Here is a 19,530-nt window from a genome sequence, read left to right on the forward strand (position 1 = left end):
TACATTTAGTGGCATCAGAGCTTCAGTTTTGTCAGCTTTTAAACTAGACGTAGCATGTATGTGGTTTAGAAATACATGCCATTATATAACCTGTGATAGTGTGATAACTCCTGACTTAAATTGTAACATCTCGATTTTGGGCTCAATAAAAAAGAGTTTCAGGACAACAAATTTGATGAGTAAAATTTCATTTTTATTATATTTTTATGGTTTACGATTTCATGGAATGATTTCGTGAAAATTTTGTTCAAAAATTTCGATGTTTGGGTACTTAATTTAGTAAAAGGATTAAATTGTAAAAAGTAAAAAGTTGAATTTTACATGTTGGAAGTGTCTAATTGTTATGAAATTTTAAATGGGAGGTCCTTAAATAGTAATTAAACTATTGTATAATTTTTTGGAAAAAAAATAGTTTAGGTTGGATAAATTTTGAAAGAATAGTAAAAAAGGTATTTTGGTTATGTAGGGGTAAAATGAATTAAAAGATAAATTTTAAACCCTAAATGTGTTTTTTTTTCTTGCTACAGTAGGATGTACCAAGAGCAGTCATGGGTAAGGTTTGGCCAAGCTTTCAAGCTTAATAGTAAGTGATTTTGAGTTTTGTTATTAATGTTTTATGTATTTTTGAAATCTCAGTAACATGATCTCCTCCTTTCTATAATTATTTTGAGCTAGGATTTGTGTTTCAAAATTTAACCATTAATGATATGCATGTATTTTGATGTTTAATGGCAGAATATGAAGCTTGAATTGTGTTAAATAATTTTTGCTAAGCGATTTTACGTGAAAATGAGTAAAACAACAAAATGGGTAAAAATACCTAATATTCATAAATACATGTTAGGGTGAGAATTTGATGTTGAATTTGATGTTGTTATAGAACATAAAAATGATGAACATGTCATAAAATAGGAAGAAGTTTAGTTTTTGAACTTTGGGGAAAAGTGAAAATATGTAAAAGTTTAGGGATCAAAAAGTAAATTTGTAAAAATATGATTTTTAAGCTCATATGAATAGTGTGACTAATTAGTAGGTTAAATGTGATATTATAGATTAAGGAAGTCGAGATTTGGGCTTAAATCGGGAAAATACAAGGTTATAGACTAGAATGGTATATTGCCATTTCTGGATTCGAGGTAAGTTCGCGTGATTTAATAAGCCTATTATTCATGTTATTATTGACATACATGAAATATAATTTTTTATAATTGCATTGAATTTGATGTTAATAGAAATTTGATGGAATATGATATTTAAAAGAAATGGGTGATTACCAAGAATATGAGATCTTGCATATGATTGTCCTGTTTGCATGAGTGGTTGTGCTAAGAAATAGCACAAGTACGTATTCAAAACTCATGAGTACATGTTTAACATGTGAAATGAAATGGACTTGTGAAGAGAGTGCAAATGAAATAAGTTTTAGTATTATCCAATTAATGGACACAAACGGTGATTTGTCGTTCATGAATTGAGATTAAATGAGGAAATCTCGGTTAAACTTTTGGAATGAAAAAAATGTGGTGCTAAGTGGATATACCATCGTTATACGTGTAATGTGGTGGTAAGTGAATATACCACGATTACACATATTGATACATGTAACGTGGTGTTAAGTGGATATGTTACGGTTACATATATTGATTCATTAAAGTGGTGCTAAGTGGATATACCATCGTTAAACGTGTAATGTGGTGCTAAGTGGATATACCATGATTACACATATTGATACATGTAACGTCGTGCTAGGTGGATATGTCACGGTTACATATATTGATTCATTAACGTGGTACTAAGTGGATATACGGTTAAACATGTAACGGTGCTAGTGGATAAACATAACGATTCATTAACGTGGTGCTAAGTGGACGGTTAAACATGCCGGTGCTAAGTGGATATGCCATAGTTATACATGTTGAAAAGTGGCGCTAAGTGCGTATGCCATAATTACATGTTAGCCCAATAGTGTAGAGTTATGTGCTAAAACCACCAGATATTGTTACTTTTCAAGTGTTCACCGGAGAAATAAGTTTGCTAAATGAAATTTAATGTGAAAAAAATGTGGGATAATAACGAATATGAATATATGAGTTTTGAATTATGAGTTAGTTATGTGATTGAATTTTGATAAGATGAATATGGATAAGTATTATCTTGAAAGTTGATAATAAGAAATTTTAGTGAAAGAATGAAATTTGGGATAAAAAATCTAAAAAAAGAAATAGGGGAGTGAATTTAAAAATCACCAAAAATAGTAGAAGTTGAACTAGAAGTGGAATGAGATATGGAATTAAATCTTATTGATACTATTTTCATATAAAAGAAACATAGAAAACAAAGAAATTCTTCATTTTGATATATTTATCTTTTGTAAGACTTGTTCGTTGATGATTTTGTGATCTCTTGTTCTGAATTGTAAAAATTATTAAAAATTGTAAAAAAATAGTTAAGGAACATAATTTATATGGTTTGGTTTCATTATTGAATCTATTTTCAGAAGAAAGAAACGAGAAGCTCATTTGAATTTGGTAGCAAAAGTTAATTAAATTTTAGTGAAGAGTGGTCGAAGTTGTCAAATAACAAAATAGGGGAGATTTTAAATAATAAACTGTACTTATTGGTAATACCAAAAATTATGAAACTTTTATGGTGGAAATTTGTATGAGTATAGTTTTTGGGAAAATTTACAGATCTTAATTTGGAGTTCTGTAGCTCCAGAGATAAATGATTTAGTTACTGTAACTCAAGAAAATAGATTAACCAGAACATGTGTAAAAGTACAATTGGGATAATTTTACTATGGAAAACATGTTAGTAAATTGCTTATTATTTTCATGCGACCTTACTAAGCGTAAAACTTACCCCCTCTTTTTCATTTCTTTTAGTGTTTTCAGGTTAACTCGGGGTTGGAGATCGTCGGAGGCAGCATCACACTATCAAGCCAACACCTTAACAGTATAAACACATATGTTAGAATTATCAAATGAGTGGCATGTATAGGGCCCTAGTTTTATAACATGTGTTATTATAATTTGGCTATATATATTGGTCTTTAGTGAGCTAATGATTCTGACTTATAAATCTAGCGATTCATGTTATGTCTGATATTGGTGATGTGCATATGCTTGTTTGCCATGCATGATTGGTAATATGTTATGTGTTGTAAGAATGCCATGCTTGTGAATATATAATTACTCAAATATGCCATGTTAATTGCTATGAAAATGTATAAGTGTATGTAGGTAATTAAGGGTGACAATTGGCTTGGAAAATAGCTTTAAAATTGACCACACGGCCCAATCCACACGGGTGTGTGACTCTCCGAAGCAAGAAAATTAGTTAAGTTGCCCAAAAATTTTTAAAGTTCTTGGTTTAGTCCCGAATCACCCTAATGTATGTTATAGGTTTCGAATACCTATATAAGGGACGATATGCATGTGTTCGAGATGTTTTAATTTTTGGTGAAATTTTGTGGCTAGGTTTTGCATGTTGTGAATGTTTAAGTCCGTTAACGCCTCGAACTTTGTCCCGACGTTGGATACAGGTGAAGGGTGTTACATTTACTGGTATCAGAGCTATGGTTTAGTCGGTTCTCGGACTAACCTAGAATGTGTAAAAGTTCAACTATACATGTTAGTTATTCGTGAATGAATTGTGATGAAATATGATTGCTATGATGAAGCCACTTTTCAAAGGTAGTTGAGTCAAGGCCTTATGAGCTATCCCCTTACCATGTTGAATGTGATGCTAAAATTTTGAGAAACCAAAGAGTTTAAAGTATAGTTATAAGCATGATTAAACTTGGAATGGGTTCACGAATGAGGATTCATGAAATGTGTACATGGTGAAATGAGCTTATCTATGATTAATAGATAATTCCATGATGTATATGATCGATTTATTTGAACAAATGCATGTGTTTGAGTAACTTATCAAAAATATTGATAAGATGAATATTCATGTATATTAGTTGGGATGATTATTATTGGTAAGCTCATATAACTTGAGTAAATGTATTAAATTGCTTGGACTGATTGATTTTAGGGTAATGATATGTATATGATGATGTGTAAGATGAAAGTTTAGACTGTGATTCTATTTCTATTTCTATTTCAAATTTTACCCAAACAAACATGGTGCCATGATTCTATTTCTATCGATCATTACTCTGATTGATTTTATATATTTGAGAAGCATATAGTTCCGGTTGTATTTGTTGTCAGTGGTTTGGAATGATGTTATTCTAGATTTCTTTTTTTTTGAAAAAAAAATTAGGGTCTTTCATATTTTTATGAGTCTGGATATCGGTCTTCTGATTCAATGCTGTAAATGGGATTTCCTTATCATGGATTTCTTTATCTTGGATTTCCTTATTCTGGGCTTTTCCGTTTCAAATTTCTCTATATTAGGTTTTCTGGATATTTTATCTTGTAACTTGTTGATCATGACTTGCACTTAGAGCATGACCTCCAACTTGTGATTGATGTATATAAAGAACAAGTATGACTATACCTCTGAATTGATCCTAATAATGTGGTGAAATTTCAAGTCTCAATGTGTATGGTGGATTTCCTTTCTCAAGTAAGTTAATTAGAGTTATTGTATTCAGTTGAGGTATCAGTATTGCTTATGTTAATGCATTTTTTATGGTCTTCGATTGGCATGATGAGTGAATTTGGAATGATGCATGTTGAATCATTCTGTTGACTAGAAGAGAGAATTTCTTGAAATATCAATTATGGATGAATAAGGTCGACTTGATTGTTCAATCTGTATGGAATATTTGTCTAGAATTTAATGAGATGTGCATGCTTAAGGATAAGATTTTATTTTTTCACGGGTAAAAAGACGAATAGTCTAATTAAGAAGTGTATGTTTCCTAGAAGAATTGTATGCAATAAGAAGATATGATATTGATAATATGAAAATAATCTGGGTATTAAAAAAATGCTGAAACGATCATTGTTTATCTTTAAGTACAAATTCTTGAAATGTTGAAAGTTTAAAGATGTATAGCAAGAATCATTAGAATTATTTTTGCCGTTTGGGAATTAGAATGGAAATAGAAAAGGTTAAGATGGATTTTCTTGTCTGGATCATTCCTATACTTGAAAGGGGAAAGTGATATGTAGCATTGTTAAACGTTATGAGATGTGTAAATTATGTTGGTATACCCGAATGTCTGCTCACCAGATTCATAGAATTTCATGTCTTTATGAATTTTGGATATCATGGAATTTTAATCTCCACTAATCGGATTGAGATCCGAGTTTCATATCATGATTTCTTTGGAAAGCCAGAAGAAGCTTGAAATAAAAAGTAGCTGAGGGTTGAATTAACAAATAATTGGACTGTGTGAAATTATAAAGAGTATGAGGTTGAGATGAACTGACTAGTTTTACTATTCGAATCTGAAAAGATTTGGGTGCGAATGTATATGTAACATGATGGTATGGATCGGACTTTTGAGTACATGAGCTTTCTGGTAGAGATTAAGTTTCAGTAAAAGTATTGTAAAGTGAATACCACTTATGATTTTTGTATGTAAAATTTAAAGAGATAGGTAGTAAAAGTTTAGCCTGAGTGAAAGTTCTTTGACATCGATTATAGGATTGAGGAATACAAGTAAAAAACCAAAACCACTTTTCTGGTGAGATTTTCGGGGACGAAAATCCCTAAAGGGGGGATAAATATAACATTCTAATTTTGGGCTTAGCCGGAACAGTGGTTTCGAGACCACAAATTTGATGAGGAAAATTTCATTTTTATTATATTTTTATGGTCTACTATTTCAAGGAATGATTTTTTGAAAATTCCATTCGAAACTTTTGATGTTTGGACACTCAATTTAGTAAAAAGGACTAAATTGTAAAAAGTGCAAAAGTTGAGTTTTACATGTTAGAGGTGTCTAATTGTCATGAAATTTTAAATGGGAGGTCCTTAAATGATAATTAAATCATTTTATAACTTTTTGGACAAAAATGGCCTTGGTTGGGTAAAATTTGAAAAAATAGTAAAAAGGGCATTTTGGTTATTTAGGGGTAAAATGAATTAAAAGACAAATTTTAAACCCCAAATGTGTCCCTTTCTTCTCACTACAGCAGAATGTACCAAGAGTAGCCAAGGTTAGGGTTTGGCCATGCTTCCAAGCTTAATAGTAAGTGATTTTGAGCTCCGTTTTTAATGTTCTATATATTTTTGAAATCTCGGTAACATGATATGCTCATTTCTACCATTATTTTGAGCTACGATTTATGTTTAAAAATTTACCCATGAATGATATGCATGTATTTTTATGTTTAATGGTAGAATATGAAGCTTGAAATCGTGTTAAACAACTTTTGCTAAGTGATTTTACGTGAAAACGAGTAAAACGACATAATCGGTAAAAATACCTAATGTTTATAAGTACATGTTAGAGTGAGAATTTGATGTTTCTATAGAAGGGAAAAATGATCAGCATGTCATAAAACATAAGAAAATAGGAAGAAGTTTAATTTTCGAACCTTGGGGAAAAAGTGCAAATATGCAAAAGTTTAGGGGTCAAAATACAAATTTGTAAAAATATGATTTTTAGATCCATATGAATAGTGTGACTAATTAGTAGGCTAAATGTGATATTATAGATCAAGACAATGTTATAGACTGAATGGTAAATTGCCATTTCTGGGTCGAGGTAAGTTCGTGTGATTTAATAAGCTTATTATTCATGTTATTATTGATATACATGAAATATAATTTGTTATAATTGTATTGAATTTGATGTTAATAGAAATTTGATGGAATATGATATTTAAAAGAAATGAGTGATTACCAAGAATATGAGATCTTGTATATGATTGTTCTGTTTGCTTGAGTGATTGTGCTAAGAAATAGCACAGGTACATACTTGAAACTCATGAGTACATGTTTGACATGTGAAATGAAATGGACTTGTGAAGAGAGTGCAAATGAAATAAGTTTTAGTATTGTTCAATTAATGGACACAAACGGTGATTTGTGGTTGAGGAATTGAAATTAAATGATGAAATCTTGGTTGAACCTTTGGAATGAAAAAATGTGGTACTAAGTGGATTTACCACGGTTATACATGTAACGTGGTGCTAAGTGGATATACCACGATTACACATATTGATACATGTAACGTGGTGCTAAGTGGATTTGTCACGGTTACATATATTGATTCATTAACGTGGTGCTAAGTGGATCTGGATATACGTGGTGCACGATTAGACATATTGATACATGTAACGTGGTGCTAAGTGGATATGCCACGGTTACATATATTGATTCATTAACGTGGTGCTAAGTGGATATACCACGGCTAAACATGTAACGTGGTGCTAAGTGGATATGCCACGGTTACATATATTGATTCATTAACGTGTTGCTATGTGGATATACCATGGTTAAACATGTAACGTGGTGCTAAATGGATATGTCACGGTTACATATATTGATTTATTAACGTGGTGCTAAGTGGATATACCACGGTTAAAAATGTAACGTGGTGCTAAGTGGATATGCCACGGTTATACATGTTAATTTAAAAAGTGGCGCTAAGTGCGTATGCCAAAATTACATGTTAGCCCAATAGTGTGGAGTTATGTGCTAAAACCACCGGATATTGTTACTTTCTGAAGTGTTCATTGGGAGAAACAAGTTTGCTAAATGAAATTTAACATGAAAAAAAATGTGGGATAATAACGGAATATGAATATATGAGTTTTGAATTATGAGTTAGATATGTGATTGAATTTTTAATAAGATGAATATGGATAAGTATTATCTTGAAAGTTGATAATAAGAAATTTTAGTGAAAGAATGAAATTTGAGATAAACAGTCTAAAACAGCAGCAAGGGAGTTATTTTGAAAAATCACCAAAAATAGTAGAAGTTGAACTAGAGGTGGAATGAGATATGAAATTAAATTTTATTGAATCTATTTTCATATAAAAGAAATAGAGCAAACAAAAGAATTCTGTATTTTGATATATTTATATTTTTGTAAGACTGGTTCAGACTAATTTCTTGATCCCCTGTTCTGACTTGTAAAAATCATTAAAAATTGTACAAAAATATTTAAGGAACATAATTTACATGGTTGGATTCCTTATTGAATTTATTTGCATAAAAAAGAAATGAGAACCTCATATGAATTTGGTAGCAAAAGATAATTATATTTTAGTGAAGAGTGGTCGAAGCTGTCAAACAGCAAAATAGGGGAGACTTTAAATAATAAAATGTAATTCTGAAAATTTGATAGTGGAAATTTGTATGAATCTAGTTTCTGAGAAAATTTACGGATCTTAATTTGGAGTTCCGTAGCTCCAGATATAAATGATTTAGTGACTGTGACTCAAGAAAACAGCTTAACCAGAACATGTGTAAATGTACAATTGGGATAGTTTTACTATGGAAAGCATGTTAGTAAATTACTTATTATTTTCATGCGAGCTTACTAAGCGTAAAGCTTACGCCCTCCTTTCCATTTCTTTTAGTGTTGTCAGGTTAACTCGGGGTTAGAGATTGTCGGAGGCAGCATCACACTATCAAGCCAACACCTTAACAGTATAAACACATATGCTAGAATTATCAAGTGAGTGACATGTATAGGGACCTAGTTTTATAACATGTGTTATTATAATTTGGCCAAATATATTGGTCTTTAGTGAGCTAATGATTTTGACTTATAAATCTAGCTATTCATGTTATGTCTGATATTGGTGATGTGCATATACTTGTTTGTCATGCATGGTTGGTAATATGTTATGTGTTGTTGTAAGAATGTCATGCTTGTGTCTTGATTGTGAATATATAATTACTCAAATATGTCATGTCAATTGCTATGAAAATGTATAAGTGTATGTAGGTAATTAAGGGTGACAATTGACTTGGAAAATAGCCTTGAAATTAACCATACGACCCAATCCACACGGGCGTGTGACTCTCCGAAACAAGAAAATTAGTTAAGTTGCCCAAAGGTTTTCAAAGTTCTTGGTTTAGTCCCGAACCACCTCAATATATGTTATAGGTTTCGAAGACCTATATAAGGGATGATATGCATGTGTTCGAGAGGTCTTAATTTTTGGTGAAATTTTGTTGCCCGGTTTTGCATGTTATAAATGTTTAAGTCCGGTAACGCCTTGAACCCTGTCCCGACATTGGATAAGGGTGAGGGGTGTTACATTTAGTGGTATCAGAGCTATGGTTTAGTCGGTTCTCGTGCTAACCTAGCATGTGTAAAAGTTCAACTATACATGCCACCAATCCGTGATAGTGTGATGCCTCCTGACATGTATGAGAGCCACTTTGTTTAGACAAAGGTATTCTCCAACCGAGCTACACCGACCAGGTTGAATGTGAAGCTAAAATATTCGAGTAAAGTATAGTTATGACGAACTAAAACTTGGAAAGGTACAAATGAGGATTCATGAAATGTTTACATTATGAAATGAGCTTATCTATGATTAATAGATAATTCCATGATGTATATGATCGATTTATTTGAACAAGTGCATGTGTTTGAGTAACTTATCAAAAATATTGATAAGATGAATATTCATGTATATTGATTGGGATGATTATGATTGGTAAGCTCGTATAACTTGAGTAAATGTATTAAATTGCTTAGACTGATATATATGATTTCAATGATATGTATATGATGATGTGTAAGATGAAAGTTTAGACTGTGATATATTTATCCATGTTTTTTTGGCCTTTATATGATATTATGTGCTTGACTTGTCTGATTTAATGAATGGATAAGTAATATTATCTAAGAAACATGGAAATACAAGTATAAGTACACTTGTTTAAATGAGATAACTGGAAAGTGAGTGTAAAATCAATATGAATGTTAGTTACTCGAAATGAATGACATGATTGAAATATGATTGCTATGATGAAAACTGTGTTACATGTATATGAGAGTTGAGTCAGAGGTCCTACGACCACCTCCCCCTTACCAAAGTGGCGTTTTATAATGGAAATTCCTGAGATTTATGTTGAATGAGTTTCCAGGTGAGAAATCAAAGAGTTTAATGATGGAATGGTTATAAGCATGATTAGAGATTGAGAATGGGTTGATAAGTATAGACATGAGCTACAAAGATATCGGATTGACCGAAAGATTGTTTAATTTTAGCAAAATCGCAGTTAGCGAAAAGGGTTAATTTTGGTAAAACGATCTATCCTGGTATGATTTCGAGAAATGTATTGATTGAAATTCCCTCATGAATTGGTTTTCTTGGTAAAGGGAATTTATGGAATTTGGGACATCAGAAATAGTTAAAAGAATAATGTTCTGTAACGCCCCAATTTTTGGGAATTCTGTGAATGTTGACAAAATTTCATGCTTTGATTTTGTCATTTGTGAGTGAAATTATGAAATAGGACCTATGTGAAAATGTTTGAAAATGCTATAGGCTAATTTGTAGTGGCCAAATAAATAGTAGTGCAAAATAGGAGGATTTGTATGTCAAACCTCCCATTTTACAAGAAGTGGCCGGCCATCATGTTGTTGAAGACAATATGTGCACTTGATATCCATAATTTATGGTACAAATTGATAAAAAATTGATAATGGGTTAGGTAAATGTTCCATGATGGGCGTGATAAGCATTATGGGCATTTTTTTTATTGACATTATGGCATAGGTATGGCACAAATAATATAGGTTATTTTGTGTCATAAAATGTTGGGTAATAAAATAACAAAAGGATGAAAAGAACAAAGTTTTGTCCATCTTTGTTCATCATAGCCAAAAGTTAGAGAAGAGAAAGGAGAGGAGAAAGCTCTTGAGTATTCGGTCACTAGGAGGAGGAAAATTAAAGGTAAGTTCTTGGTACCTTGCTTCTATTTTGAGGTTTATGAGTTCTTCTTGATTCTACCTTAACTCTTGAAGCAGATTTTGGTTTTTAGTTGTGTTGTGAGAATTTAGTCATGAATTAAAATGAAGGAAATGGTTGTTGTTTCATGTTCTTTTAATGAAAAATGGAAGATAGGTGAAGTTGAGCCAAACAAATGAGCATGCATGTGCCTTAGATGCTAAAGGGAAAAATCGGCTAACATGTTGTGCTTTAAAATGATGAAATGGAGATTATACTTAAGTAAAATCATAGATATGTGATGATTGATTGGTGATATACATGTTTAAATAACATGCAGGCAAGGTATGTGTGAAAGAGTGATTTGGTAATAAATCTGCTTGGGATAGCAGCAGTAACGTGACTTTGGAAAATCACCATAAATTGTGGGAGATGAATTAGAAGCTGAATAAATTATTTAATCAAATCTTATTGAGTCTAGTTTCAAATGAAATAAACAATAACATATTTTTAATTCTGTACAATGAGAAATTTGATTCGTAATGAAGAGTGGTCAGATTAGTCAAACAGTGAAACATGGGAAACTTTGAGAAAAATCTGGTATTGATTGGCTAAACCAAAAATTCTGAAAATTTTTTGGATAGAAGATATATGAGTCTATTTTCAGGGAAAATTAACGACACTTGATTTTGAGTTTCGTATCTCTATTTATAAATGATTTAGTCACTGTTGCTCAGGAAGACAGCTTGTAGTGAAATTATGATTATGTGGTAAACACTGACAAAAATTTGTTAATGATTTGCTTATTGATTTCTTATAAGCTTACTCTGATCTGTAGGTGTGGTTGGCCGAATATTGTAAGGGGTTAATACGTAGTTCATATTTGAATAGTTAGATTAACATGTTAGTAATCCAATTGTAGGCGGTTCGTGTGTGGATCTCGCCAGCATATCGTCGCAAACAGGTGTGTAACTAACACCCTCTTATAGACTAGATCGGCACAAGCCGAAAAGCCGAAATGCCGAAAAGCCGATATTTTGAGATCTTACGAGTGTGTGAATGCTCATGAGATTAATAGTTTGATGTATATGGTAAATTAAAGTGATAAGACTGCAGAGAGCGCGATTACATGCATTTCGATATTTTTGGGCTTAATGGGCCAAAACGGATAATGGGCCAACGGCCCAAATTGGTAAGAAAATGCGATAAGTGTTTCGATCATACGTAAATGGCTATGTTATGTATGAAAACCTTAAGAATAGTTAAATTACTTGAATACCCCTATGTATGCAAAATTACCATTATACCCTAGGGTTACTTTTTGATGAAAAGCATGACGATCTAATTACGTATGATGTATGCCATGATTATATATCATTGCATGGGGACTTGGGTTATACTATGGAGGAAGCGTTCGGTGGCTATGCCACAATTATTCGATCTGGTGGCTCGCCACATATATTCATCTGGTGGCTATGCCACAATTATCTGATCTGGTGGCTCTGCCACATATATCTGTTCTGGTGGCTCTGCCACAATATCTGTATCTGGTGAATTCGTCACAATATCTGGCAGCCTTGCTGCTATTTCTGTGGTGTGTAGCGGTTGGGTGGGTCGAGTAGTCTCCCCATATGGTGTAAGGCTGGTACGGGGGTGTTATGGATGAATCTGGGTTGGGTTTCTGGATAAACATGTAATATCTTTTCTGTTCTGTTATGGGCCTATCGGCTTTATTCTGAATTCTGTTCTGGGCTAAGGCCAACTTATTCTATTTCTGTGGTTTGAGCTGATATAGGCTATGGTTGGGTTAATTTACACATTGAGTTTCCCCAAACTCACCCTTTTATTTTCATCCACGCAGTAATCCCCAACCATAGTGGGCTTGGAGTCGTGAGGGAATTGAGTGGCCACCCATTCGAAAGTTTGATTTTCTTCCGTGAACTGGACATCCTTTTATTTACGTTTGAAGTTTTAGGTTTTAAATGTAATAAGGCCGCTTAATTATTTTTGATGGTTTTAATATGTATTACTAAGATAGGTATTACTTATTTTAACTGTTGAAATTGGATAGCTTTAGGCGTTTTCAAAAACAACAATTGATTTCAAAATAACACGACAACAAACAAAGCTTCCTTAATGAAAGTATTTTCCAAAATTAATCACTTTTCCTAAAATGACTTAATCAAATCGGTTTCCTAGAAATATCCATGACGTTAAGGTGTGGCAATGGCGGTATGCATGTCTAGGATTGGATCCGAAGGAGCTTGGTACTTAAGCATCCGATGGACTCACCACCTCTTTTCGGTTTCCTACCGGTGCACGACTTCCATTCACTTTAACCTATAATGAAATTATCTTTTAAAACACTAAGTAAGTTTTTCTGGATCAACAATATAAAATGTTTTGAATGCTTCGATGTGGCATGTCGGATCCGGTCATAACGTCTGGGCCTGGTTTGGGGTGTTACATGTTCGAAATATGAAATGTCCAAGCATGGTAATTACAGTGAACAATTTGTGATTGTCTCTATAGAGATATGGTATGAGACTATCTGACACCGGAAATATTATTGGGGCTATCTAATCCCTGATGAATTCTTATATTATGAAAATGTTCCCTGATCTTAACGTTAGACGAATTTGTTGTCAGTCTGATTAGATTATAATCTGCATGGTTCTATTTTTCTCTAGTATTTTGTTATATTCTGCCTGTTAGGAATCGATGAGAAATTGTGTATGGTGCCATGATTCTATTTCTACCGATCATTGCTTTGATTGATTTTACATATTTGAGAAGCATATAGTTCCGGTCGTATTTGTTGTCAGTGGTTTGGAATGATGATATTCTGGATTTCTTTTCTTTGAAAAAAAAACATTAGGGTCTTTCGTATTTTTATGAGTCTAGTTCTCGGTCTTCTGATGAAATGCTGTAAATGGGATTTCCTTATCATGGATTTCTTTATCTTGGATTTCCTTATTCTGGGTTCTCCGTTTCAGATTTCTCTATCTTGGGTTTTCTGGATATTTTATCTTGTAACTTGTTGATCATGACTTGCACTTAGAGTATGACCTCCAACTTGTAATTGATGTATATAAAGAACAAGTATGACTATACCTTTGACATGATCCTGATAATGTGGTGAAATTTCAAGTCCCAATGTGTATGGTGGATTTCCTTTCTCAAGTAAGTTAATCAGAGTTAATGTATCCAGTTGAGGTATCAGTATTACTTATGCTAATGCATTTGTTATGGTTTTCGATTGGCATGATGAGTGAATTTGGAATGATGCATGTTGAATCATTCTGTTGACTAAAAGAGAGAATTTCTTAAAATATCAATTACGGATGAATAAGGTCGACTTGATTGTTCAATCTGTATGGAATATATGTCTAGAATTTAATGAAATGTGCATGCTTAAGAATAAGATTTTATTTCTTTACGGGTAAAAAGACGAATAGTCTAATTAAGAAGTGTATGTTTCCTAGAAGAATCGTATGCAATAAGAAGATCTGATATTGATAATGTGAAGATAATCTGGGTATTAAAAAAATGCTGAAACGATCATTATTTATCTTTGAGTACAAATTCTTGAAATGTTGAAGTTTAAAGATGTATAGCAAGAATCATTAGAATTATTTTTTCCGTTTGGGAATTAGAATGGAAATAGAAAAGGTTAATATGGATTTTCTTGTCTAGATCATTCCTGTCCTTGAAAGAGGAAAGTGATATGTAGCGTTGTTAAAAGTTATAAGATGTGTAAATTATGCTGGTATACCCGAATGTCTGCTTACCAGATTCATAGAATTTCGTGTCTTTATGAATTTTGGATCTCATGGAATTTTAATCTCCACTAATCAGATTGAGATCCGAGTTTCATATCATGATTTCTTTGGAAAGCCAGAAGAGGCTTGAATTAAAAAGTAGCTGAGGGTTGAATTGACAAATAATTGGACTGTGTGAAATTATAAAGAGTATGAGGTTGAGATGAACTGAATAGTTTTACTATTTGAATCCGAAAAGATTTGGGTGCGAATGTATATGTAACATGAAGGTATGGATAGGACTTTTGAGTACATGAGCTTTCTGGTACAGATTAAGTTTCTGTAAAGGTACTGTAAAGTGAATACCACTTATGATTCTTGTATGTAAAAGTTAAAGAGATAGGTAGTAAAAGTTTAGCCTGAGTGAAAGTTCTTTGACATTGATTATAGGATTTAGGAATCCAAGTGAAAAACCAAAACCACTTTTCTAGTGAGATTTTCGGGGACAAAAATCCTAAAGGGGGGAGAAATGTAACATCCCGATTTTGGGCTTAGTCAGAACAGTGGTTTCAGGACCACAAATCTGATGAGGAAAATTTCATTTTTATTATATTTTTATGGTCTACGATTTCACGGAATGATTTCGTGAGAATTTCGTTCAAAAATTTCAACGTTTGGGCACTCAATTTAGTAAAAAGGACTAAATTGTAAAAAGTGCAAAAGTTGAGTTTGACATGTTAGATGTGTCTAATTGTCATGAAATTTAAATGAGAGGTCCTTAAATGATAATTAAAATATTTTAGAACTTTTTGGACAAAAATGGCCTTTGTTGGGTAAAATTTGAAAGAATAGTAAAAAGGACATTTTGGTCATTTAGGGGTAAAATGAACTAAAAGACAAATTTTAAACCCAAAATGTGTCCCTTTCTTCTTTCTACCTCAGAATGTACCAAGAGCAGCCATGGTTAGGGTTTGGCCAAGCTTCCAAGCTTAATAGTGAGTGATTCTGAGCTTCGTTTTTAATGTTCTATGTATTTTTGAAATCTCGGTAACATGATCTGCTCATTTCTACCATTATTTTGAGCTAGGATTTATGTTTAAAAATTTACCCATGAATGAAATGCATGTATTTTAATGTTTAATGGTAGAATATGAAGCTTGAAATTGTGTTAAACAACTTTTGCTAAGTGATTTTACGTGAAAATGAGTAAAACGACATAATCGGTAAAAATACCTAATGTTCATAAGTACATGTTAGAGTGAGAATTTGATGTTTCTATATAAGGGGAAAATGATCAGCATGTCATAAAACATAAGAAAATAGGAAGAAGTTTAATTTCTGAACCTTGGGGCAAAAGTTGTAACACCCCGAACCCGAGACCATCGCCGGTGTCGGACACGAGGGGTTAACAAGCCAAATCCACATATTTCACCCACCAATTTGACATTTCCAGACAGGCTGGAAATCTGCGTCACTGTCACCTTAAAAATCATATCTCGAGTTTCAAAACTCAGAAACTGATTCCGTAAATTTTCCCTGAATTCAGACTCATATATCCATCCATGGATTTATTTATATAATTTTTGGTCGGGCCAATTGGTACAGTTTATTAGTTAAAGTCACCCATGTTACAGGGATCAACTGCTCTGACCTTCGCGCGTTACAACTTGAATATCTCTCTGTACAGGGCTTTAATACTGGTGCCGTTTGTTTCTAATGAAACTAGACTCAAAATGGAATCTGTAAATATAAGGCATGACTCCTAATTCTTTATGGATAATTTATAATAAATTATTAAAGTTGCAACAGGGGACCCAGAAACCGTTCTGGCCCTATCTCACAATAGCTTTAATATCTCTTAACATGTAACTCCTATGACCGTTTCGTTTCTTCCACATGAAAGTAGACTCATTAAGGTTAATTTACATAATTTATTAATTATTTAATACCATTCCTACAAATTTTGGTGATTTTTCAAAACCACACCACTGCTGCTGCCAGCATCTGTTTTCAAAGTAACCATTACCTATTTCATGATTTCCACGATTCAAATGGCCCTTTTTGCACACATAGCACAAAGTGTGATTATGATTAACCATTCCAATGGCTAATCCTTTCAAACAATTTCATACCCCATAATGATTATCATACAAACTATTATAGAATCATACTAAAAACGTATATAAGCCATTTTCGCATGGCTATCCAAGCTTACACAAAACCGAAAGGTACATGACCTTCAACATTAGGGTAGTCCTATACATGCCATTTCAAAGTTCAACCAAAATTATACCAAAATGGAGGCTTTGATAGTGTAGATGACTTCGACTTTAATGATCCCGAATCCGCTTGCTACCGAGCAAAATCTATAAAACAGAGAGCCAAAGCAACGGAGTAAGCATTTTATGCTTAGTAAGTCTCAAGCAATAAAATCAGCTTTAACCAAAGCATTACATTCACATAGCCAAATGAATCATTTCATTAATACACATTCACATAATCATACTTACTTCACCATCCCAACTCTTATGTTCATACACAAATAACAGCTTCGTTAAGGCCGATAACTCGTTCCATCATAGGAGCGAATATTCATACGCTCTTACTCCTAGCGCATAAAGCACACACAACACATACCTTGTTATTGGGAAGTTTCACAAGTGCATTAGCTGAAAATTTTCCAGCAAGCTTATAATTTTCAAATCACATACCTTGAGTTTAACCAGATATAGCTACTCGTTCAAACGCCTTGGGACATAGCGGTTATGGTAACCCGCACAAAGGCCTTCGGGACTTAACCTAGATTTCACAATTTGCACAAATGCCTTGGTCTTAGCCGGATGTAGTCACTAGCACAATTGCCTTGGTCTTAACCGGATGTAATTACCAGCATAAATGTCTTGGGACTTAGCGGATATCATTCAATTGCTCATGCACACATATACATCAATAATCATTTCCCATTCATATTTCATTTTCGTTACTAAGGCTCAAACACAAACATATCACTAGCATAATCGCCTTCGGAACTTAGCCCAGGTATCATTCAAATACTCATACACACATAAATCAATAGTCATTACACATCAATTTTTCATTTCACATAATTCGAGTAGGGTCATTTCTTGAGGACTTACCTCGGATGTTGTCGAACGGCTTTGACGGCTATTCGATCACTTTTTCCTTCCCCTTATCCAATTGTGGCCCTCTAAGCTCTTGAGCTTAATCTTGATGCAAATTTAGCCAAATCTCCTTCTAGATCTCTTCTAAACCAAGCATGAAGCAAAAATCCTATCTCCTCCCTTAGTATTTTCGGCCAAAAAGGAAAGAACAAGGATGAACAATTTTTTTCTTGTTTTTCTTTCACTTGCCCGCAATGGGGAAAGGATGAGCTATTTTTTGATTTTTTTTGTTTCTCATCCAACATCATTAATTATTTTATCATTTAATTCATCATGCATTAACAAAACATGTTTCAACATGTTTTCTTTGCCCATAAACCATGTCATGGCCGGCCACTAGCTTGTTTTGGGGAAATTTGACATGCAAGTCCATAGTTTTGCATGCATGCTTTAATTAGTCATCACACATTTCCCTATCGTACTTTCAAAGTTCACTACTAAGTCCCTTCTAGTGAAATTCACCTTTATAACACTAAATCAATCATCAAAAATGTCACACATGAGCACACACATATTATAGGCATCAAAATAAATTTTAAATTATTTTTATGCCTCGGTTTTGTGGTCCCGAAACCACATCCCGACTAAGGTCAATTTTGGGCTGTCACAAAAGTGCAAATATGCAAAAGTTTAGGGATCAAAATGAAAATTTGTAAAAATAGGGATCAAAATGAAAATTTGTAAAAATATGATTTTTAGACCCATATGAATAGTGTGACTAATTAGTAGGCTAAATGTGATATTATAGATCAAGGAAATCGAGATTTGGGCTTAAATCGGGAAAATACAAGGTTATGGACTAGAATGGTAAATTGTCATTTCTAGATCCGAGGTAAGTTTGCGTGATTTAATAAGCCTATTATTCATGTTATTATTGATATACGTGAAATATAATTTGTTAAACTGTATTAAATTTGATGTTAATAGAAATTTAATGGGATATGATATTTAAAAGAAATGGGTGATTACCGAGAATATGAGATCTTGCATATGATTGTCCTGTTTGCATGATTGGTTGTGCTAAGAGATAGCACAGGTACATACTCAAAACTCATGAGTACATGTTTGACATGTGAAATGAAATGGACTTGTGAAGAGAGTGCAAATGAAATAAGTTTTAGTATTGGTCAATTAATGGACACAAACGGTGATTTGTGGTTGATGAATTGAGATTAAATGAGGAAATCTCGGTTGAATCTTCAGAATGAAAAAACGTGGTGCTAAGTGGATATACCACGGTTATACATGTAACGTGGTGCGAAGTGGATATGCCACGGTTACATATATTGATTCATTAATGTGGTGCTAAGTGGATATACCACGGTTAAACATGAAACGTGGTGCTAAGTGGATATGCCACGGTTAAACATGAAACGTGGTGCTAAGTGGATATGCCACGGTTACATATATTGATTCATTAACGTGGTGTAAGTGGATATACCATGGTTAAACATGTAACGTGGTCCTAAGTGGATATGCCATGATTACATATATTGATTCATTAACGTGGTACTAAGTGGATATACCACGTTTAAACATGTAATGTGGTGCTAAGTGGATATGCCACGGTTATACATGTTAATTTGAAATGTGGTGCTAAGTGTGTATGGCACAATTACATGTTAGCCCAATAGTGTGGAGCTATGTGCTAAAACCACCGGATATTGTTACTTTATGAAGTGTTCACCGGGAGAAACAAGTTTGCTAAATGAAATATAACGTGAAAAAAAATGTGGGATAATACTGAAATATGAA

The 19,530-nt window shown here is 33.1% G+C and overlaps 1 long non-coding RNA gene across 2 annotated transcripts; it reads left to right on the forward strand.

Moving 5' to 3' along the window:
- The first annotated feature begins 311 nt into the window (after positions 1-311).
- LOC128285260 (uncharacterized) lies at positions 312-4,132 on the forward strand. Of its 2 annotated transcripts, XR_008275722.1 has the most exons (3): positions 316-583; positions 1,053-1,136; positions 2,886-3,081. It is a non-coding gene; the product is annotated as an uncharacterized LOC128285260 (long non-coding RNA). The 2 variants fall into 2 exon arrangements; XR_008275721.1 differs by lacking the exon at positions 1,053-1,136 and having other exon boundaries at positions 312-583; positions 2,886-4,132.
- The last annotated feature ends 15,398 nt before the right edge of the window (positions 4,133-19,530 follow it).

The sequence above is a fragment of the Gossypium arboreum genome, chromosome 12, assembly GCF_025698485.1.
Source record: "Gossypium arboreum isolate Shixiya-1 chromosome 12, ASM2569848v2, whole genome shotgun sequence".
Taxonomy (NCBI): domain Eukaryota; kingdom Viridiplantae; phylum Streptophyta; class Magnoliopsida; order Malvales; family Malvaceae; genus Gossypium; species Gossypium arboreum.